Raw genomic sequence first — 24,330 nt, forward strand, 5'->3', positions numbered from 1 at the left:
GTAGTTCGAACTAGGAAGCCTCCCCTTCTAGGAAGCCTAGTTCGAACTACCTAGTTCGTGCCGCGTGTAGCCGCGCGGCATGGGGTTCGAACGAGCGGGGATTTAAAAATGGCGGCGCCCCGCTTATGCAAATGAAGCCCGGGAAATTCAAATCCCGGGCTTCATTTGCAATTGCGGTATGCCTACATTACCCTGCTAGTTCGAACTAGGGGTGTAGTGTAGACATACTCCCTGTTCCCTTCCCCCTTCCCTCGCCCATGCTGCTGCCCCTATCAGAGGCAGCAGCACGGGTAGGAGCAGGTGGGAAATGCCTGCTCCCAGGTTCCCCACGCGCCCTGGCTCCTCTTCCCCATGCCACTGCCTCTGTATCAGTGGTTATACGATTACATAATTAAATGCATTTTAACATTCCTATTGTCTACACTACGTGGCAATCTCTCTAACAATATGAGGGTAAGACAGTGAACTTCAATATACCATCCTTTTTTTAAAAAAAAATGAACAAACACGTAGACTTGCTTCTTTAGAAACTGCTACCGAAGCAAAGTAAAAGTGTGCAGCGGAGGACCACACAGTGTGCAGCAGCGGTCAAAAAGGCAAATAGGATGCTAGGAATTAAGAAAGGGATAGAAAATAAGACCCAGAATATCTTACTGCCCCTGTAAAAAACTATGGTACGCCCACATCTTGAATACTGTGTACAGATGTGGTCTCCTCACCTCAAAAAAGATATTTTGGCCTTGGAATGGGTTCAAAAAAGGGCAACTAAAATGATTAGAGGTTTGGAATGGGTCCCATATGAAGACAGGTTAAAACGACTGCGACTTTTCAGTTTAGAAAAGAGGAGACTGAGGGGGGATATGATAGAGGTCTATAAAATCATGAGAGGTGTGGAGAGGGCCGATAAAGAAAAGTTATTTATTAGTTCCCAAAATAGAAGAACTAGAGGACACCAAATGAAATTAATGGGTAGCAGGTTAAAAACTAATAGAAAGTTCTTCTTCACACAGCGTGTAGTCAGCCTGTGGAACTCCTTGCCAGAGGAGGCTGTGAAGGCTAGGACTATAACAGAGTTTAAAGAGAAGCTAGATAATTTCATGGAGACTAGGTCCATAAAAGGCTATTAGCCAGGGGATATAAATGGTGTCCCTGGCCTCTGTTTGTCAGATGCTGGAGAAGGATGGCAGGAGACAAATCGGTTGATCATTGTCCTCGGTCCACCCTCTCTGGGGCACCTGGTGTTGGCCACTGTCGGCAGACAGGCTACCGGGCTAGATGCACCTTTGGTCTGACCCAGTACAGCCATTCTTATGTTATGTTCTTATGTAAAGTACTAGGTACCTTCCAGGCAGAAAACTAGAAAATAAAATAAAATTAATTTTAAAGCATAAGTATGAAAAGATTTTGATTTTATAGTTACCTACTGAAACTTGGTGGTTAAATTTTTTAACTACTTTTGTTACATGAGATTTAAGAATTTCTCTTCAATTCTTTTTCAGTTTTGTGTATTTGGTAATACTTTGATTAGGGAACAAGAGTATGTAATTAACTTATACTACAATTATTATATTAAAAAAATAAGACTATTAAACTATAATATCCTATACATTCACTGGGATCCTTTACACCTACAGAAAGAACAGTATCCCGACACAAACAAGTTGGGTGGGTTTTTTTGTTTGTTTGTTTTTAACAGCAAGACTATAGAAGTTCAACTTCCACCAGGGAGCCAAAAAAGATTTTAAAATTAGAAAAACCTAAAAAAATGAAAGACTAAGATCCTGATTTAAGGATGTTAAATATCGACTAGTTGAATTGTCGATGAATTTTGCATTGATTATTCAATTAGTCGATAGGGCGTCTCTGCCTTTGAAGTATAGGAACAGCCCTAGGGCGACTAGTCCTTCACAACCCTATCCTGATTCTGCAAACACTTGTACATGTATGAATTTACTAAGTCTCACTCAATTGAAAGGGATTACTTATATGTAAGTTAGGCTATGTCTATGCCATATAGACTCTAGGGCTACGTCTACACTACGAGTTCTCTCTGCAAAAATATGCTAATGAGGTACTCATTTGCATGAGTCATGATCTCATTTGCATATTTTCTACCTATCTGGTTTTTTGTTAGGGTTATTGTGCAAAAACAAGCAGTGTGGATGTTTTCTTTTTGTGCAAAAGCTCCTTTTCCCGCAATATCCTTATGCCCCAAAAAAGGAGGTTTACCGATCTTGTGAGAAAAGGGGCTTTTGCGCAAAAAGAAAACGGCCACACTGCTTGTTTTTGCGCAAAAACGGATCAGCAGAAAATATTCAAATGAGATTACGATTCATGCAAATGAGTTCCTCATTAGCATATATTTTGCAGAGAAAACTCAGAGTAGATGTTGTCTAAAGTAGGGGGTGTGAAAGGTTAACTGGTGATGCTTTCTGGTTCATCAGTGGTGACTGGAACAACTCCCTTCCTGTCGTTGGTAGGGGGCTGCTACAGCCCCACAGGGTCAGCCACAAACAGTGGCTGCTGTGGTGGGGGGATGGAGAAGAGCAGCCTCCCCTCCCGCCTTAAATGAGTTAACCAGTTAAATGTGAACTAAACTTCACATTTAGCCAGTTAACCAATTACACAATATTTTATATCCCTACTTTGGAGCAGCACAGCTTTACCACTGCAGCTGATGTAAGGTCTCCCATGTACCACTCTACGCTGGCAGGAGAGAGCTCTCATACAGTCATAACTAAGCCACCCCAAGGGAGCAGCAGTTAGGTTGGTGGGAGAGTTATGTTGACATGGCACAATCCATACTGACATTGTTGTCAGTGAAACTTATGTCAGTTGAGCAAGTGTTTTGTTTCTACCAGCAAAAGTGTTAGAGTAGACAAAGCCTTGTTCAATATATGGATATGTTCACAGGATCAGGACATAACTACGCAACCAGATAAAATGACTTTTATACCACATCTAGGATGAATTATTTGTGAATTTTAGTCCAAAAGTTAATACAAATTTTAAAATATAGAAGGAAATCACAACATCCTTAGCATGGAGTGGTTTCTTCTGTTGGGTTCAACAGTAACATACAGTTATATCCACCAGGTAAGCTTAGTCAATAACCCAGGCTAGAATATAATATTCAGACACCGTCTATACTACTGGAAATGAACAAAGTCTCAAGTGTCCATATAAATTATTGTACTCATTCTATGCCCGCTAATTCATGTTCACAAACATTCATTTCTGATAATACTATTTCTAGATGCTAGAATACATAATAATTAACAAACAGATCAGAATTTGGAAGGAGCTCCAGATTCCTTTACAATCAACAGCTCCTATTAAGCAATAATGTTCAGCACCCAGACAGTGTACTGAACAATCAGTGGCCATCTAGTTAATTTTCCAGGTGACTTAAATTACTTGCAAAGGAACCAAACCTGCCCCTTCCCCCCACTCCTTATACATTATCTTTTATTAATAAAAATGAAATTGTAACTTCCACAATGGGTTTAAGAGTCACTTTCAAGTTTTTAAAAATTTCATATTACCCTTTTGATGATGTTGATCAGCAGGTAGGATAACAGCAGCAGTCCAATCAAATCAAGAAAAGTTCAAATACATTGTAATTATGAAAGGTGAGGCTCATATAGGCCAGATACAAGAGTGATTCAAAGATGAATTCAAAGATTAAACTTTGTTAAATATCATTACTGATTAAACTATGAACTTAAAAAATATCTTTAGTTATATTTATTATAAGATAAACCGACAGCACCTGCTCAGTAGATTTCAGTCTTTCACCAAAACCAACTGATCAAATGTTGCTGGCAAACTGATAAAAATGGAAAATATTTAAGGAAGCTGTAACCTGATCCAACGTAATAAATTGCTCAAACCAGAAGTGACATTCTATAACTTGTCCTTTAACATGTAATTCCTTAAATGTAGCATTCCATGTACTTTGACTAGCATTAAGCAATAAATGCAATGTCTTGCAGAAGAAAAGTGATAGAGATGCAGCCATGTGCTACAAAGTTCTGTCTTGTTGCAGAAGAAAGGAAGCTGCTTCTACATGAAAACTAACACAAGAGAAACACAAGGCAGTATGGCTTAAGAATTGAATATCTTAGCCTTCTTCCAAATAAAAACACAAGAAAGAATTAAATACTGCAAAACAGCATGCCTAGACATTAACTGTGAAATGTACAGACCTTTTGTTATATTATGTATTTGCCTCGGTTCACCAGATGGCAAAAAAAGTCTACTAACACATACATGGATTATCTCCATTACATGGCAAGATATTAACAGCACAATAGACAATCTGAACACATTTATAATTGTTCTTTTTCCTTCTCCAGCCACTCATTTTTAAATTAACAATTTTCACATTCTTTAGCAGCTGCAATTACAACTGCTCTGAGTAAAAGTTATCATCTCTTCACTTTTCCAAGCAACATTGATAAAATGAATTAACTGTTAAAGACCGAAGAAATCACTATTTTCACACTAGGTTACGGCAATTCAACCCTATCTAATGCAGCCTGAGATTTTAAACCCAGTGCACTTGCAAGAGGAGCATCCCATTGCCATAAAACAATGCTGAGAGATCAAAGTCAACCAATTACACAATCACTTCCCAACTCACTTGGATAAATTATCAGCGCACTGTTAAAATGCCATAAAATTACTGTGCAACAGAAACATTTATTGTCAAATGATCACTATTGTGCAAAAAAGGCCTGATTACTACTGTTTCCACTGTGTTGACAGTAGAAACTAATACGATCCATCAGTATTTTCCATTATGGCCATATAACTGAAATGTTCTCGCCACTAGATCTAGGAAGAAGGTGTGAAGTCCCTTAATTTTTAAAAGCTATGTGAAAGGTGAACTGTAAAGAGAAACTTAGAATTGGGTTAAGCCTAGGTTTAAATGTTAAATGCTTCCAAAGTCCCCATTATATAGTTCAGCCCAAATTTCAATTCAGGCTCAATTCAGTTCTGAGTTTCTCTTTTCAGTTCACAGTTTAAACATTCTCAGAAGCATCATTTAAACTTTATACTCCCATCCATTTAGACTAAGGGGGAACAAAGGTCACAGAAAGATATACCAGGATGTTTTGTTGGCTAACCTTAATACAGTACTGTTGTTTTTCATCTTTAAATCAAGACTCTTACCAAAAAGAACTTGTGTGAGAAAGAATGTGAAACACTCATGCCCAAGCAATCATTTTCTTTTTAAAATAGCGGACTCAAATGCAAAAGAAGATTAAGTATGGTTAGGCCAAATTTTGCTCTCAGTTACAGCAGCATAAATAAATTCATTGAGTTATTCTAAATTTGCTCTGATGTAAGTGAGATCAGAATTTGACCCACTATTTGGAAACTGCAAGGACAACCAGCATCTCCTCTCCTCCTACACCAGACTTAACCATTTGTCCCTATGTTCAAGCCTCTTTAATTCTATGTCTGGTCCCATCTCTTCTTTCATTTCATCCTACACTACTCTCCTACACTCTTCTCTGCATCATGTCTAACTGCTCCCTTTATCTTTTACCCAGGCCACTCAAAGCTTGAAACAGTTATCCCTTTGCCAACTGTGTGTTTAAAGAGGTGAATATTTATTTTAAGATCACAATATTTACAGCAATAAGCAAATAATGTAAAATCTGCTAAAACTACCACTCACATCTCTCACCCCAAAGGGTAAAATCCCATAATGCGCATGAAGGTATTCTGCTTCCCAGACAAAGGACCCACCAATCATGAATGCCAAGTATAAAACTTTTTGCCCTCTTTCTCCAAAGTGACAATTTCACATACCACTGAAGTAACCAACCTGAACTGCAAGCTCCTCAAGGCAGAGACTGTTCTCCTGTAAGAACAATGTCTTACAGGATGAGAAAGCTACACACATGTAAAAAAATAAATCATGATAATATGACTGAGTTGTGGAGTTCCTTCAACAACAAGCAGTTGTTTTTACAATTCAGGGGATTTCTGAACCATGCAATAATTAAGAAACTCCAAATGGAAGCCTACGCTGCCTCAGTTGAGAAAACCCACTCCAACTGTTTTTTTAAAAATTGCTTAATTTGTACCTAGGTTTAGAGAGTTATTTTCCCCTAATACTCTATATGATAATTGTTTTGTTTAAAAAAAAAACACCTTATTTTTCAACTTTGTAGTTTTTCTTATTTGTTTATTCTTTTAAAATGAGTCATATTGGCTAGGTTTGCATTTTCAATAAAATGATGAAAAATAAACAAACTTCTGATGCTGTAACTGACTCAAAATTTGCAGTATTCTCAGATTCTGTTTTACATTTATTACTATCAGTTGCACATTAGGTATAATATTCTCTTCTTCCCACTCCCACAATGCAAACTAATGGGAAGAGCAGTGGTATGGGCAGTTGTGCCAACAACTCATTCACTGTTGCTAAATTTAAAAAAGGAAAAAAGTAGAAAACATTACTGTACAGTGTATACAATACCACCACTTTTTCCTCAGTAGGAGCATTGCATCCCCTGCACAGAGAAGGCAGACTAAGGCACCCGTATGTGGTTAAACATCAAAGAGAAAGTCTCAAATTAAGTAGTTTGAGCAAACAGGCCCTTTTTCTTCTGAGTGCGCATAATCTTTAAATAAGGTATGTTTCATGTTATTGCATGCTTCCGGAGCCAAACACCACAAAGCCAAGTTCTCCAAGACTAAATACATGTCTAGAAATTAAAGTTACAAATAGGATTCTTTTGGAGGGAGGGTCGGGGTGCAAAGTTGCTTTATTTTTATTTATTTTATACAATGAAAACTGACAAGAAGTATTGGGGGGGGGGGGGACCCAGAAACCTGTAAAATTATCTGGATAAAAAATAAACTGTTCCCCCTAACCATTTCAAGGAAGAGGTAAATACAAATATTGAATGAACTACCGGGTGAATTAAACTAAAAGGCATTTTCACTGCAATTTCTGGATCCTCTACTGAAATGCTATTTTATAATACTGTTTAAACTCATTCCCTCAGGGAATTGTACTCTTATCCCTCCTACAGAAATACTATACTTAAGCCTATTTTTTCCCTCTCCCGCCCTCCCCCGGTGGAGAATACATCAGCACCAAATTTTTTTACTGTTGTTCTGTTTTGTTGTACCACCTGCAAAATACTAGGCTCTTTTCAAGCATGACACTTTGTAACCTCCTGGTAGGCAAATGATCAATCTAAAAAGTCAAGATAGCGGATGAGAGGGGAAATTGAGGCAATGGACAGAAAAGTAGTCAAGATCATGTTGATTTATATTTTCATGTATTTATCTGTTATATTTTATTTTAACGAATGCTTATTAATTCCTTGCCATTGCCCATTTGATCCAGGTTTGTGTTTGGCTTTAGCTCTTAGATTTCTAGTTTAATTGTAATTTAAAAGGCTACATAATAGCCATAAGTCCCCAATTATTCTGATTTCTTTCTGACCATTCTCTCCTTCAACTTCAGTTCCTCAACAAATTGTCAAGTCCCCTTTAAACAAAACACACCAAAAGCCAACAGATGGTGGTATCAGTTGGATACTTGCAGTAAGGAAATTACAGCCCCTATTATTTGGTCCTCTTAGGGAAAGATGCCTTTTTATAGTCACTCCCCAGGAACCAAAGGAGTAGGACTCATACCAAACTCCTCTCTATCAGCATGTTAAGGTAAGAGGCCCTGGCTCCTAAGGAGGTTGGCTACAAGAATACCTGCTTCATTGTTCTTTACCAAAACCAAAACAAAACCAGTAGATTCTGAACTTGGCGTGCAAACCTAAAAATAGTCTTCAGGCTTTTTATAAACAGTTTGGAGTATGTTTATAAAAGATACATCCCCTCCACCCCCCCACTCCCCGAGTTCCACCTGCAATACAAAGATACAATACATAGATCCTGACAGGTAAAATATTCCTGCATTCTCCAGGAATCACACTCATCAATACAACAACCTTTACATTTGTTTATAAAAAACAAAAACACCACAATGCACAGAACAGCCACCTAATTTAAAGCCAATAGTGCTGAGTACCAGTTGCTTGAAACCAAAACCTGCCACAAGACTCAATTCTACGAAATTACTAGGTCCCTTCGCTAGATCCAAAACTGACTGGTAAATAAACAGTTTTAAGTAAAACAAGACTTGCTGCATCTCATAACCTTGATTAGAATTTCAAAAAAAATGCTTAGAAACATTCAGTCATAGTCAACAAGAAGTTATGTTTATTTTGAGGACATTCTTAGGGAAGAAAGCACTGCAGCAGCTCTGAAATAGAACACTGGCTTAATTTACAGACCAAATACCTTAGCCTTGTTCTGAATTCTACTTGCAAAGTTCATGATTAAAAGGTATTTCTTACTAAGAAAAAACTACACACCAGGGATGGAATAAAATTAACAAATAAAAGTCATCCAGATAAAAACTATATTTGCAGACTATTTTTCCTCTAGATTTTATAGTATTTTTGGCAACATTTCTATGTTTAAACTAAATAGGGTAAATTTTAATTACATAAGCAATATTAATAATCTGTGTGCATATGAAAACTCTTAAATTAAAAGGCTTCTACCCTCACTTTATAAATAGGAAAAACAGACAAAGATTAATCTCATTTAGTCATTGAAAACCAGGTGCAGTTTATATGACTTGCCCCTGCTCATACTGAAAATCAGCCACAAAAGATAAAAAGAACTCAAGTCAGTCTGATTTTCTTTCACTTGTGACCAGATTTTCATTAAGAAATGTTAACCCCACAATGCTTTTTTAACCCAGACCTTTTTAAAAAAATAGTAACAATTAACACTGTCCATGGGAGCTTAATTACAAAGACATTTTCAGTCATTCTAGACTACCAAAATAAAAGCTAAGTCAAGATGAGGTACAAAAGGCAATCAGTGATCCTACTGAAATCATAAGTAAGCATTGTTGCATCATTAACCATAGAGAGTGGGGTGGAACCTCAGTTAGCACCAGTATATTAAGTAACCAACTGAACTGCTTTAACTTAAATAAATACTTAACAGATAAGTCTCAGAGTTAACCATCTATAAAAACCAACAAGGAATCCTGTGGCATCTTGAAGACTAACGTTTATTTGCATGCACTGATGAAGAGGTTTTGACCCACAAAAGCGTATGCCCAAATAAATCTGTTAGTCTTTAAGGTGGAACAGGACTCCTCGATGTTTAACAGATAACCAAGCTAAGAAGTCTTCAATGCAAAAATAAAACCATAGTTCCCCACATCCACACACCAAGTTCTGTACAGCAACTAATTTCTTATTGTATTGTAGACTAAGTAATAGGATATTCAGGGAGAAGTCAGAGGACAGTTACATAAGCAAGAGTCTGAAAACAGACTAATTGCACACATTTAAAGCTGTATTAACATTAGGTTTGATTACTACCCAAACAAGGTAACTGGGAGTTAAAGCTCTGCTTTCTTCCTGAACACCTGCATGGCAATCTACAAACAAGGACACATTCAATACACACCCACAATTGAGAGAAATGATTGAAAAGAACCAAAGCAGAAAGGTAACACTTAAGTGTTACAAAGAGAATGTTAGCACTTTGGGCTCATCTAGTCTATCATCAGAGGATCTCAAGAAACCAAAAAATGTTATAATCAGCAATTAATATTCAATACCTGTGACATAAGTAATATGACCACTTCAGACATTTAAACTCAGGCACACAGAAATTCAGTAATTTGTCCCTGTGTCACACAAAGACAGTAACAGAACGGGAAAGGACTTCAGCAATTCCAGCCCCTTACTTTATCATTCAGAAAACCATGTTCTCAATAGCACAAAACAAAAACCAAACCAAAAATCCTAAAGAATGTAACCACCACCCCAAACAGAATAAAAACTTCTCTTTGCTTCAAGAAGCCCATTTTTTAAAACATACAGTTCAGAAGAAATCTACAGGAACATGGTTAACTTAGAAATTACACTTCAGACTGAAAAATATACAATTGTTGCAAGTAGCATTTAAGTTGACCGAAAGATTAAAGTACAAATATTTTTTTTCCAGAATCAACATTATTGATTTTACAGAACATTATATATGGTCAGTGTCACTCTTTCCTTTATAAAGTTAATTAATCAGTTCTCTCCCTTTTGCTTCTGAGTCTTTCATGTAACAGGAAAAAAAAGTTAAAATATTTCAGAATCAAACTGGTATGGCAACTTTTTTATAATTATTAATTTTGAGTTAATGGCTGCCTTTTAAACAATCAAAGGCAGCACAAAATAAGCAGTAGTGCTGTAAGAATCCTCTAGTGTGCATCAAAGGCACACTTCAAAGCAGTTTTTAAATACTCTGTTGTAGGTAGGGCATCCAAAATTATGAGTACTGAATTGAAATAATACACACAATACAAATAATGTTTTGGAAGGAAACCTATTGATAGTACCTAGAATTGTTTCTTCTCATACATTTAAGTTATATATGAATATTTTACCTGTCAGGGTCTACTCACAACATTGACTTTCTATATCTCATTGAAATATTTGTATCTCAACTATAATGAAGCACAAGAATAAAATGTTACTGGGCCGTAAACAATTTAGTAAAGCTTGTGAAAATGTGATCTAGCAGGGCACAACAGTGTTAAAATTACACATCTGAAAGCATTACATGCAATAGCAATGCTAATTCAACCAATATTTAAGTTAAATTTGAAGAAAAGGTCTGATGTGTAAATTTTGACAGAATTCACTTTTTCCAGCTGAGTTTATATACCCCTGGAAAGGGTATATAGACAGTGGTTCTCAATCCACTGTGGATCGCATATGCAGCTCCCTGTATTATGTGGGCAACATTTACCGTATATACAATCTGTATGGCCGCAATTGTGTGCTGATTGGGCCACAAGTGTCTTCAGTAGACAGATATATAGAAAGGCACAATATTTTACATCTATATCACTCCTCCTCATCCCCACGGATCCTAAGTGTTTCAGATAGTACTGTTCCTGAAATGCAGCCATTTCTGCAGAGGAGTTGTCGGTAATGGGCCTATCACATTCTGCACAACAGTACTAGGGAAAGGAAGGTTGGCAAAGGAACCTAAGACAAATATTTCTCTTACACGGAGTTAAAGGAGATCTTCACTGTATGTGAATTGCACACTTGATTTCAAAGGACAGAGTCGGGGACTAGGAGCATTAGCCTTTCATCAAGCATTTCAAATCGGAACAGCCCAGGAAGTTACTGAGAGAAATTTAGATTCACTTTCATTTACTGCTCTCTCTTTCACTTCCATTTTTTAAAAACTTAACACAAATGAATAGTCTAGCAGCACCTTAAAGACTAACAAAACATGTAGATGGTATAATGAGCTTTTGTGGGTTGTACACATGAAAGCTCATTACCATCTACATGTTTTGTTAGTTTTTAAGATGCTGCAAGACTATGCATTGTTTTTTAAGTTTGTACAGTTACAGACTAACTCGGTTACCTCTCTGAAGCTTTTGAACATGGATTCCATTTTTTAGGCAGGGGAAGATGCAGAAAGCCAAAAAAAGGAGTGTGCATAGATTTCTTATGTTCCATTGATGCATACATTGCACACACGTGCAGTCACTTGTTCCATACTTTTCAACAATAAAAACTCATACTAGTTTTGAAAACAAAAACCAGTCTTTCAATCTGAACAGTTCCTACTCCTGAAAAGGGAAGAATAGAATGTCCAGACTAACTCCTAAAAACTGTCACCCTCAGCTAAATACACTTAAATAGCAACCCCCATCTTTCACAACTGGCTCCCTGGAAAAAGGTTTTTTGTTTTCAGAACCCCCAAACCTGCAGCCACTGTACATCTACAGTTCCCTTTCTGAGGACTTATATCCTTCCATTATAGAAGATTTCAGAAAAAGATAAAATAAATGTGTTGTTTTACATCTCAAAATTGCCTACAATGTTGCTGAGCCTAAGTTTTGGCCACATATCTACAATAACTGCCAAGGGTTAGCAAGAGTTGCTCTGTTCCTTTCATTCTAAGAAATCCCAGGGACAATGCTGACCAGTAAGCTTAAAGCCTTACATTCAGGGCACACTTACTACTGTTCAGTGTGTGCCAGGCCTTTTGTTTCTTAAAAATCACCAACCTCTGCTGTCAGCTATTCCATTTGTAGTAGCAACAGAGGGAGTGCTAATGTTGATTAGCTGCCAGTGTTTTAACCACTGTCATCTCACCTGCACAGAGCAAGTCCAGAGAGTACAGGAGTTACACTGCTGACAGCCAGCCTATACTACTAGTGTTCGCACTTGTGGAGCTACACCACTGGTGGTGACAAATTCTTAATGAGAAACTCTGAAAACTAGACTTTCTAAAGAAGACTTTGCAAGGTACATGAAAAGGTTGGTATGACCTATTGATCCTTTTGGACATTGACAACACCTTGCTCTACCAACTCCATCTTCTCTGTTCCAGCTAGTGAGAGGGATAACTAGCCAAGATCTGGACTTGTAGGAAAGTTGCTGGCTCAAGACAACAGAGAATGTTGGTAAATTGAGAGAACAAAGTGGAGAGATGGTAGCAGACCCACTGGGGGCAGGGAGACATGTCCTCTGTTTATTGCTCAAATTCAGAATATGGAAATTATTAAATCATCTGCTGCATGTGGATACTCAGAGCGTGACTGTGACAAAGACAGCTTTTTTCCAAGTGCAACTGATGGAAGGGTTTGATGTTTTCTTCATCCCTCAAGTCCTGCGTACACTCTATAGTTTTTAGATCATTTGGAAATGAGAAATCTCTCTCCCCACAGTGATACTCTTGCACCTTAAAGTAAGAACTCTCTGATTTGTGCCAGAGAGTCTGTTATAAGGTATTTTCAGGATATTTTCAGTAGGGATGCTGGCATGCTTACAGGGGTAACTGGTTAACTGGCAGCCCAGCCAATTTGGAGCAGCATCCCCACTCATAGCACACAGTGCGGCGGGCCACTCCAGCCTGGCTGGACTCTCCACCCACGGGATCTCAGTTAACCGTAGTGTTTCACCCATTAACTTTTTTAAACGGGATTTTACATTCTTAATTTTCAGTGAAAGTCTGTGTACATCTACACCACAGCAGCAGAGCTACAGTGCAGCAGTTATGCCATTGTAGCACCATAGTATAGCTATTTCCTGCTCCATTGGTGAACCCCTTCCACCTGTAGTTAATCCAAGTTTCCCAAAGGCAGTAGCTAAATTGATGGATCCAATCCAGCATCTTCTACAGTGGCAATCGGGTCAACCCAACTACATGTAAGGTTCAGTGTATCTTCATTCCCTGGCCTGACGAATCTAATTTTGATGAGCAACCCAGGTTTCTAACTCTGACATTCGTTTCTCGCTGGTCAAACAGAGCTTGGATTCTTGGTCTGTAGGCGAGCTGCAAGACTCCGTGAGAAGAGAGGGCAAACTCTAGCATATTGGAGGTGTGAATGAGAAGGTTTATTATTTCCCAAGTTCAGACTGGCCCGGTTGGGAATTGCATTGGGGATATTTTAGCCTTAGTGGGGGGCATTTTCCAATAGCTGCCCAAACCCCCAGACCTCTGCAAAAACATTAGCCCGCAAAGGAATTTTTAAACACACCTGGATGGATGCAGCCCCCCCCCCCTTGGCAACAAGGCTCGTGTGCTGCCCCCCAGCTCCTCAGGGGCCGCTGCCTTCCAGCCCCCCGCCCGGGGGGTGCCCCAGGAGCGCTGCTCGCCTCCTCCTTGCGGTGTGCAGCTGGGGGGGGGGCTGACCCCGCCCCCGCCGGAGCCCTCCATAGCCCACGGAGCCGGCCCCAGGCTGCCCCCGAGGGACCCACCTGACCGCCTGTCGCACGCAGGCCGTCCCCGGGCTCCCCACTAGGGGCCGTCCCCGCGCTCCGCTCGGGCGCCCCCAGCGGCCCTGTCCCGGGACCCCGCGCGCCCTGCCGCGGCCGTGTCCGCGGCTCCCGCCTACCTGCGGCGCCGACACCCCCTGCCCCCGCGGCCGGCCCGGCTCTAGGCGGCCCCGAGCGGCCCCAGGCTCCGGCACCAGCCGGACGCCATTTTGTCTCCGGCCTCGGAAGTGACGTCGAGACGAGGGGGGCTCGGAGGGGCCCCGAGCCCCAGCGGGGAGCCCCGAGCTGGAGCCCTGCTCTGGCCGCTCCCAAGCCCCGGCGGGTCACCCGAGCCGCCTCCGCCTCCTCCCCCTCCCCACGCGCCCCGAGCCCTCTCCCCGCCTCGCCCCTTCCCTCTCCCCGCTTCGCTCCTTCCCTCTCCCCGCCCCCCCACACCTGCCTCTCCCCGCCTCGCCCCTTCCCTCTCCCCGCCCCCCCACACCTGCCTCTTCACTCCTCGCCCCTTCCCTCTCCCCGCCCCCCCACACCTGCCTCTTCACTCCTCGCCCCTTCCCTCTCCCCGCCCTCCCACACCTGCCTCTCCCCGCCTCGCCCCTTCCCTCTCCCCGCCCCCCACACCTGCCTCTCCCCGCCTCGCCCCTTCCCTCTCCCCCCCCCCCACACCTGCCTCTTCACTCCTCGCCCCTTCCCTCTCCCCGCCCTCCCACACCTGCCTCTCCCCGCCTCGCCCCTTCCCTCTCCCCGCCCCCCCACACCTGCCTCTCCCCGCCTCGCCCCTTCCCTCTCCCCGCCCCCCCACACCTGCCTCTCCCCGCCTCGCCCCTTCCCTCTCCCCGCCCCCCCACACCTGCCTCTCCCCGCTTCGCCCCTTCCCTCTCCCCGCCCCCCCACACCTGCCTCTCCCCGCTTCGCCCCTTCCCTCTCCCCGCCCCCCCACACCTGCCTCTCCACTCCTCGCCCCTTCCCTCTCCCCGCCCTCCCACACCTGCCTCTCCCCGCCTCGCCCCTTCCCTCTGCCTGCCCCCCCACCTTCCTCTCCCCCTTCGCCCCTTCCCTCTCCCCGCCCCCCCCCACCTGCCTCTCCCCGCCTCGCCCCTTACCGCTCCCCACCCCCCCACACCTGCCTCTCCCCCGCTTCGCCCCTTCCCTCTCCCCGCCCCCCACACCTGCCTCTTCACTACTCGCCCCTGCCCCTTCCCCAACCCACAACCTGCTTCTGACCCTCCCACTCCCTCAAGCCGTTCTCTAAACCCCCAACTTGACTCTCCCGCCCCATACCTGCCTCTCCTCACTTCACCCATGCCCCTTCCCCAAACGACTTCTGCCCCTTCCGTCTGCCTGGACTCTCACACTTGCCTCGCCCCATTTCTCTCCTGCCCACTCCCCCTCTCCCAAGCCTTTCCCCTCCCCAAATCCTCAAAACTATCTCTGCCCCCTCTCCAAACCTCTCTTCCCACTTCCCAAACCCCTATACCTGCCTCTCCCCATCCCCTCCCCTCCCCTCCCCAAACCTCTCTTCCCACTTCCCAAATCCCTATACCTGCCTCTCCCGGAACCTTTCTGCCTCTTCCCCACATTCCCCCCCAAGTCTCCTCCGCAAACTCCCATACCTGCCTCTCCCATGCCCATTCCCCCAAACCTGCCTCTTGCCCACTCCTTTCCAACCCCTCAAACTTGTCTGTGCCCCCTATTGCCCCAAACTCATTTTTGCCCTCACAACTCTTCCCAACACCTCCAACCTGCCTCTGTCCTCTCCCTACACCCCAAACCTAGCTCTGCCTCTTCCCCACTTCACCCAAACATACTCCTCAAACCTGCCTATGCTCCTTTCCCATTCCTTTGCAAACCCATCTTTGGCTACTCCCAATAACTCTTCCCTATTCCCCCAACACACCTTTTTCTCCTCTTGCTAAACCCTTCCCTGAGTCCCCCAACCCACTTCTGCCCCCTCCTTACTCAGTCTCAAATGCCTTCCCTACACCCTGTCTCTGTCCACTCTCTTCTCACCTCCCCAAACCTTCAACCCCCTTCTCTGCTGACTCCCTACTTGTTCCCAAACTCCCTAGAGCAGTGGTCACCAACCAGTAGATCCGTATCTACTGGTAGATCTTGGAGCCTCTGACAGGTGATCCCGACTGGTTCAGCCAAGAGGCTATCAAGTGCTAGCACATAGCTGCCTATCCCTGCACAGCTCCTGCCCTCTGCCTTGGAGCTGTCCCCTCAGGAGCCTCCTGCTTGCTGAGCAGAAGAGGGAGAGGAGGGTGCTGATGTCAAGGTGTCCCCTGACATCACTATTTCCACAGAACAGAGCAGGGACACAACAGGGCAAAAATTAAGATGTTTGTACACCAATGCGAGGAGCCTAAGTAACAAAAAGGAGGAACTAGAGCTATTGATCCAGGAAGTGAAACCAGATATTATAGGAATAACAGAAACATGGTGGAATACTAGGCATGACTGGAGTACAGGTATTGAAGGGTATGTGCTGTTTAGGAAAGACAGAAATAAGGGTAAAGGTGATGGAGTCGCATTGTATATCAAAGATGAGGTAGATTGTAAAGAAATAAAAAGTGATGGAATGGAGAAGACAGAGTCCGTTTGGGCAAAAATCACATTGGGGAAGAAAACTATCAGATCCTCCCCTGGGATAGTGCTTGGGGTGTGTTATAAGACCACCAGGATCCAATTTGGATATGGATAGAGAACTCTTTAAAGTTTTTAATGAAGTAAATACTCATGGAAACTGTGTAATCATGGAAGATTTCAACTTTCTAGATATAGACTGGAGAAAAAGTGCTAGTAATAATAATAGGGCTCAGATTTTCCTAGATGTGATAGCTGATGAATTCCTTCATCAAGTAGTTGCTGAACCAACAAGGGGGGATGCTATTTTAGATTTGGTTTTGGTGAGTAGCAAGGACCTCATAGATGAAATGGTTGTAGGAGACAACCTTGGCTCGAGTGATCATGAGCTAATTCAGTTTAAATTAAATGGAAGGATAAACAAAAATAAATCTGAGACTAGGGTTTTTGATTTCAAAAGGGCTAACTTTAGTAAATTAAGGAAATTAGTTAGGGAAGTTGATTGGACTAAAGAAATTATAGATCTTAAAGTGGAGGAGGCCTGGAATTATTTTAAGTTAAAGTTGCAGAAGCTGTCAGAAGCCTGTATCCCTAGAAAAGCGAAAAAATTTATAGGCAGGTGTGTTAGACCAAGCTGGATGAGCAAGCATCTCAGAGAGGTGATTAAGAAAAAGCAGAAAGCATATAAGGAGTGGAAAATGGGAGGGATCAGTAAAGAAAGCTACCTTATTGAGGTTAGAGCATGTAGGGATAAAGTGAGAAAGGCTAAAAGTCAGGTAGAGTTGGACCTTGCAAAGGGAATTAAAACCAATAGTAAAAGGTTTTATAGCCATATGAATAGGAAAAAAACAAAAAAAGAAGAAGTAGAACCGCTAATTACTAAGGATGGAGTGGAGGTTAAGGATAATCTAGGAATGGCCCAATATTTGAACAAATACTTTGCTTCAGTCTTTAATGAGGCTAATGAAGAGCTTAGGGATAATGGTAAGTTAACAAATGGGACTAAAGATAAGGAGGTAGATATTACCATATCCGAGGTAAAAGCCAAACTTGAACAGCTTAATGGGAGTAAATCGGGGGGCCCAGATAATCTTCATCCAAGAATATTAAAGGAACTGGCACATGAACTTGCAAGTCCATTAGCAAACATTTTTAATAAATCTCTAAACTCAGGGGTTGTACCATTTGACTGGAGAATTGCTAATATAGTTCCGATTTTTAAGAAAGGGAAAAAAAGCGACCCGGGTAACTATAGGCCTGTTAGTTTGACATCTGTAGTATGTAAGATCCTGGAAAAAATTTTGAAGGAGAAAGTAGTTAGAGACATTGAGGCTAATGGCAATTGGGACAAATTACAACATGATTTTACAAAAGGTAGATCATGCCAAACCAACCTGATCTCCTTTTTTGAGAAAGTAACAGATTTTTTAGAGAAAGGAAATGCAGTGGATCTAATCTACCTCGACTTTAGTAAGGCATTTGATACAGTACCACATGGGGAATTATTGGTTAAATTGGAAGAGATAGGGATTAATATGAAAGTTGAGAGGTGGATAAGCAACTGGTTAAAGGGGAGACTACAGTGGGTCATACTGAAAGGTGAACTGTCAGGAAGGTTACTAGCGGAGTTCCTCAGGGATTAGTTTTGGGGCCAATTTTATTTAATCTTTTTATTGCTGATCTTGGCACCAAAAGTGGAAGTGTCCTAATAAAATTTGCAGATGACACAAAGTTGGGAGCTATTGCCAATTCAGAAAAGGATCGGGCTATCATACAGGAAGATCTGGATGATCTTGTAAATTGGAGTGATAGCAATAGGATGAAATTTAATAGTGAGAAGTGTAAGGTTATGCATTTAGGGATTAATAACAAGAATTTTAGTTATAAACTGGGGACACATCAGTTGGAAGTAACGGAGGAGGAGAAGGACCTCGGAGTCCTGGTTGATTATAGAATGACTATGAGCCGCCATTGTGACATGGCCGTGAAAAAGGCTAATACGATCTTGGGATGTATTAGGCGAGGTATTTCCAGTAGGGATAAGGAGGTGTTAGTGCCATTATACAAGGCATTGGTGAGACCCCATTTGGAATACTGTGTGCAGTTCTGGTCTCCCATGTTTAAGAAGGATGAATTCAAACTGGAACAGGTACAAAGAAGGGCCACTGCGATGATCCGAGGAATGGAGGGCCTGTCTTATGAGGGGAGACTCAGGGAGCTTGGCTTGTTTACTTTAACCAAAAGAAGGCTGAGGGGGGACATGATTGCACTTTTTAAATATATTAGAGGGATAAATACCAGGGAGGGAGAGGAATTATTTAAGTTTAATACCAATGTGGACACAAGAACAAATGGATATAAGCTGGCTAGTAGGAAGTTTAGACTTGAGATTAGACGAAGGTTTCTAACCATTAGAGGAGTGAGGTTCTGGAACGGCCTTCCAAGGGAAGTAGTGGGGGCAAAAGATCTATCTGGTTTCAAGATTAAACTAGATGGGTTTATGAAGGGGATGGTTTGATGAGATAACAGGATCTTGGTAACTAATTGACCATTCATTATCAGTGAGAAATAGGTCAATGGAGGGATGATAGGAGTTACTAGAGAGAACTTTCTGGGTGTCTGGCTGATGAGTCTTGCCCACATGCTCAGGGTTTAGCTGATCGCCATATTTGGGGTCGGGAAGGAATTTTCCTCTAGGGTAGATTGGCAGAGGCCCTGGAGGTTTTTTGCCTTCCTCTGTAGCATGGGGTACAGATCACAGCTAGAGGATTCTCTGCATCTTGGGGTCTTCAAAGTATTTGAAGGCTTCAATATCTGAGATATAGGTAAGAGGATTATTCTAGGAGGGGTGGGTGAGATTCTGTGGTCTGCACTGTGCAGGGGGTCAGACTAGATGATCATAATGGTCCCTTCTGACCTTAAAGTCTATGAGGGCTTGGGATGGAGGGAGTTTGCTGGCTGCTTTTGGGAGTGGTGCAGGCCTAGGGCCCCACTGCACCCCCACCTGAGGTCAGCAGGGCCCAGCCGGAGCCCACATCCCAAAACCCTACCCCAGTCATGAATCCCCTCATACACCTCAAGTCCCTGCCCTAGAGCTCTGAGCACCTCTGCATCCAAACGCCCTCCCAGAGCCTGCACCTAGCATCCCTCCTGCACCCCAACTGCCTGCCCCAAGCTCAGAGCCCCTCACACTCCATATCCCTTAATCCAAGACCAGAGTCTGCACCCCAGCCTGGTGAAAGTGAAGGAGGATGAGGGAGGAAGGGAGGATGGAGTGAGCAGGGATGGGGCCTCAGAGAACGGGCACAAAGGAGGTGGGACAAGGGTATTTGGGTCTACAGTAGCTCTTTGATTGCACTTAGTCAAAAAGTGATCTTGTGCTTAAAAAGCTTGGAGACCACTGCCCTAGTCTCCTCCCACACACATACACCTTGGTCCCCTTCCTTCATGATACAATACAGTTCCCTCAAAGTAGAGCTGGGGAAAAAGTGAAATTTTGTGATGAAAAAGGAGGACAGTTTCTTCAGCATTTAAACAATATAACTCCCATGTTATGACTTGTTCAAAAGGCCCCATTTCCCAGGACTCCCCAATTCTGACTCTGCTCACTCCTTCAAAATCCCTCCTGACAAATCCATTGCCAATGCTCATCTCCATAATTAACCTCCTCCATAGAAGAGCAGATTCTTCTCCTCTCAGCTTTTTCATGCTTCTCTCCCCTCAATAATTCAGCTTTTCAAACTGATAGAAGTCAGGGGCTGTCAGAAATTAATTGGAATGACTGGAGATGTTAAATGTCAGAGAAACAATTAGAGGACAAGTTTGGGAGACCCCTATTCTCAAAAATTAAGATTTGGCTGGTGTAAAATGGGAGAGTCAAGGTGAAAATCCTTACTTTTTGGAACCTAATGGGAAATTTTAGTGTCCTCTTGAAACAACAAACATATTGTGTCCTGTAACAACAAAAATGTCTTCTTACTGTAGCTTCTGAACAGGTATTTAATGAAAAAACGAAGTAGACTTATTTCTTGGGACATTTATGCATATATATCATCAAGTATAATAGGGACTTTGCATAGTCTGACTATAAGACTTTGAACTTGAAATTCTATATACATAGTATCCTGGATAAGACGAACCCTTCTAAGGGGAATTAGGTGGCTTGCGTTTCTTCCATCTTCTACAAAGGAGCTGAGAATGGAAATGGAAAATGGAAATGGATTCTTCTGTTGAACACAATTGGGGATGTGGAGGGCTGATACAACCAAACTGTTTATGGTTTAGAGATCTAAAATATAGAAGATTTTTTGTAGTTTGATTTCATTTTGTTTCATATTAAATTAAAAACTCCGGCTGTGTCTACACTGGGCCACTTATTCCGGAAAATAAGCTGCGAGCTGTCTACACTGGCCCTTGAATTTCCGGAAAAGCAACGACGCTCTACTGTACAAAATCAGCCACTATTCCGGAAAAACTATTCTGCTCCCGCTCGGGCATAAGTCCTTATTCCGGAACATTGTTCTGGAAAAGGGCCAGTGTAGACAGCCCAGTAGCCTTTTCCAGAAAAAAGCCCCGATCGTGAAAATGGCGATTGGGGCTCTTTTCCGGAAAAGCGCATCTACATTGGCCACAGACGCTTTTCCGGAAAAGCAGCCTGCCAATGTAGACGCTCCTTTTCTGGAAAAACTGAAAACGGAATAGTATTCCGTTTTAAGCAGTTCCGGAAATTCATGCCAGTGTAGACACAGCCTCCTAGCTTATCCGTTTTTGCTCAAGTTAAAAAATAACCCATTTGATTTCTAGCACTTATGGTTGCAGACAACTGTAAAGAATTCAGAGTCTGAAGCATGTCTCTGCTCTCCTCCACAGCTTTGCCAGGCAATGCAACAGAGTGAAATTACCAGGACAAAAGACAGATTCACAGCAGAGCCTCAGAAATCAGAACTCTACTGTCAGCAGTGAAACAATCAAGAATAATGTAAATTGCTCACTGCAGCTGCTTGTCACAACTATAGATCACCAAAACAGGTCCTGGAGTTACTCATAGAGGAAGTCCTAAGAACACAGAATTGGAGAAGGAGTAGAAAAACAACATCACCATTTCTCCCTCCCATTAACTAGGAATCACTGGGGGATGGAAAGCAGCAAAACCCCTTCCTCCATTTTTATAGCATGCAAGGATATATGGAGAGGCACAGAGCGGGAGAGAGTTTCAAATTTAACTCCTGCTATCCAGAGACTGATTCAGACATGAAGCCTTGAGCAATATTCAGGGACAGCACCCTATCAGAAATTGCAGGACCTTTCCCAGAAGTTGGATGGCAGGGTAGCTACACAACTCACCAAAACAGTGCCTCCCTGCTCCTTACGGATGCGCTTTCTTCATTTACATTTGTAGTTACTTCGGGCTATCAGCTGTCTGGTACATTCAAAGACTGTACAGAACATACAAAGACAAATATTTTCAAAAAACATTCTAGATTAGTATAAGCTATCCTTCTATAAGTTACACCCTAAAAAGCTCTAGGGACAAGATAAGCTATATTCAGGTTTATAGTATCATAGAATCATAGAATAATAGGACTGGAAGGGACCTCGAGAGGTCATAGAGTCCAGCCCCCCGCCCTCAAGGCAGGACCAAGCTCCGTCTACACCATCCCTGACAGATGTCTATCTAACCTGTTCTTAAATATCTCCAGAGAGGGAGATTCCACCACCTCCCTTGGCAATTTATTCCAATATTTGACCACCCTGACAGTTAGGAATTTTTTCCTAATGTCCAATCTAAACCTCCCCTGCTGCACTTTAAGGCCATTACTCCTTGTCCTGTCCTCAGAAACCAGGAGGAACAAATTTTCTCCTTCCTCCTTGTGACACCCTTTTAGATATTTGAAAACCGCTATCATGTCCCCCCTTAATCTTCTTTTTTCCAAACTAAACAAGCCCAGTTCATGGATATTGGCTTCATAGGTCATGTTCTCCAGACCTTTAATCATTCTTGTAGCTTTTCTCTGTACCCTTCTCTGTACTTTCTTTCCGTGAAGTACTTTGGAAAGAAAGGGACTCTGTATAAATATAAATGTTTTACTACACTTGTTTCACTCTTTTTGCACACCACCTGGGATACACCAGCAGCAAACCACTAATGTGCACATGCTTAAACTGTTCTACCTTAGTATAGTGAATTAAATTAGTTGAAGCATAAATGAAAAATCTTGACATGCATCTATATTAGGGATTTGCACTGGTGCTACTAGATACATTTAATTACACTGATGCAAGATTTCTAATAAAAACCAAGCCTCAGATTTCATGAGAAACTGGAGACATTAGAAGGGATAAAGGCAAACAGGAAAGGAAAGAAACATGGCTAGCACACACAAATCACACCCACCTGCAAGAAGTTAATTTATAATTCAGGTTCCTTGAAGTAATTCCTAATCATCCTCATGCAAAATAAAACATTATCTTTACATATTGTACTTACTCATATGAAAGTGGCTTATTCATGCTTTAAAATATGTGCTGTCATAACAGTAGAATGCCCCACTTCATTTTTACTCATCTCTTATGCCTTTCATCACAGCTGTTAGCATTTTAGATTATGAACACCTTGCCTATTTATTCACCTGTAAAACATCATGGACAACTATAGCAAATACAAAATAATATTTTCCCATAGACTTTAAACCCTGTTAGTTTTTTTATTATGTTTTATTACCTGTGGAGCTGTGTTTTCTTACCCATTTGTAGGAAGAGAAGAAGGAAGTACTTTTTTCATATATAGGAACTGATTCAACTTTCCTTCCTTTTTAAGGGAGCTGCCCTCACTTTAGAAGCCCAATTTAAAGACCCAGATGGTAGCTTATTTGAGGATACTTGACTCAAGGTCATCATGGGAAATGTAGTTCTAAACTAGATGCTAAAGCTTGGGATATTGGCTTAAAGAAACAGGTGAGTTGGAATTCTGGGAAATTGTCTCCCTATAAAAGAACAAGAGCTCCATATGCATGTTTTAAAATAAAATATACTGGAGAAGTGGTCAGGTTTTGCTTAGTAGTGTCTTACTTTATAGAACAGCTTAGGAATATGTTTCTTTTAAAAAAGGAATTGACTTTATACTTGCATATAAAGCAATGACTTGCTATCATTTTTCTTTTACCCATTTAGCTATTTCATATTAGAAGTACTATGAAACTGTGTTTATATATAGATATATATATATAAATATAATCTTAAATCCAAATCACTTTTAGCATTACTTCTGAAGAAGAAAATACAACTTTGCTTTAACACTAAAGGGAACTTTACAAAAAAAATGTTATTTTAGGAAAGAGTTATAGAACACTAAAGTAGGCAACAGAGATCACATAAACAGGAAAAAAACTCAAATAATTCACTCCAAAGTTCTTAAAATTGTTAGTTGATAGAATTTTATTAACTGTTAGAAAAATAAACAAAGGTATGAGTTAGTGTTTTCAGCAAGAAATTGGAACCCAGGAACTGCCAAAATATATTTCCTTCTTTGGCTTGGGTAACTCATTTGACTTCTCTCTTTTAATTTCACTCTCCAAAATGAGAGACTATCACATAGCCTATATCCCAAGTTTGTTTTGAAGATTAAATTAGTTCATGTTTGTAAAGCACTTTGAAGATGTAAAGCACTAGGTATTATTAGCCCTTCAATACCTCTGCAGAACTGCAATAATCATTAATAGGGGTACAAGCACATTTTTAAGGGGAAGACAAAAAGAAAGGCTCTTTCAGTATAAAACTCTCTTCATTAGATGCTGTCACTTCATCAGCTCTGTAGATAATTAATACCTCCAGCAGGTTAACAATAGACTACTATAGTCTTACTCTTCCAATTAAACATTATTAAGAAGTTAGTATC

The 24,330-nt window shown here is 41.6% G+C and overlaps 1 protein-coding gene across 3 annotated transcripts in view; it reads right to left on the reverse strand.

Moving 5' to 3' along the window:
* Positions 1–23,065, reverse strand: part of PRDM2 (PR/SET domain 2) — a 149,838-nt gene extending 126,773 nt beyond the window's left edge. For 2 of the 3 annotated variants that reach the window (XM_089773127.1, XM_075906442.2), the window contains exon 1: positions 13,973–14,106. The gene's annotated coding sequence lies outside the window, so the exon portion shown is untranslated. Of the gene's footprint in view, positions 1–13,972; positions 14,107–21,779; positions 21,872–22,923 lie in introns of those variants that run through there. The other variant, XM_075906443.2, reaches the window with a different exon arrangement.
* Positions 23,066–24,330: the final 1,265 nt, after the last annotated feature.

This window comes from Pelodiscus sinensis, chromosome 24 (genome assembly GCF_052426305.1).
Source record: "Pelodiscus sinensis isolate ZL-2025 chromosome 24, ASM5242630v1, whole genome shotgun sequence".
In the NCBI taxonomy this organism is placed as follows: domain Eukaryota; kingdom Metazoa; phylum Chordata; order Testudines; family Trionychidae; genus Pelodiscus; species Pelodiscus sinensis.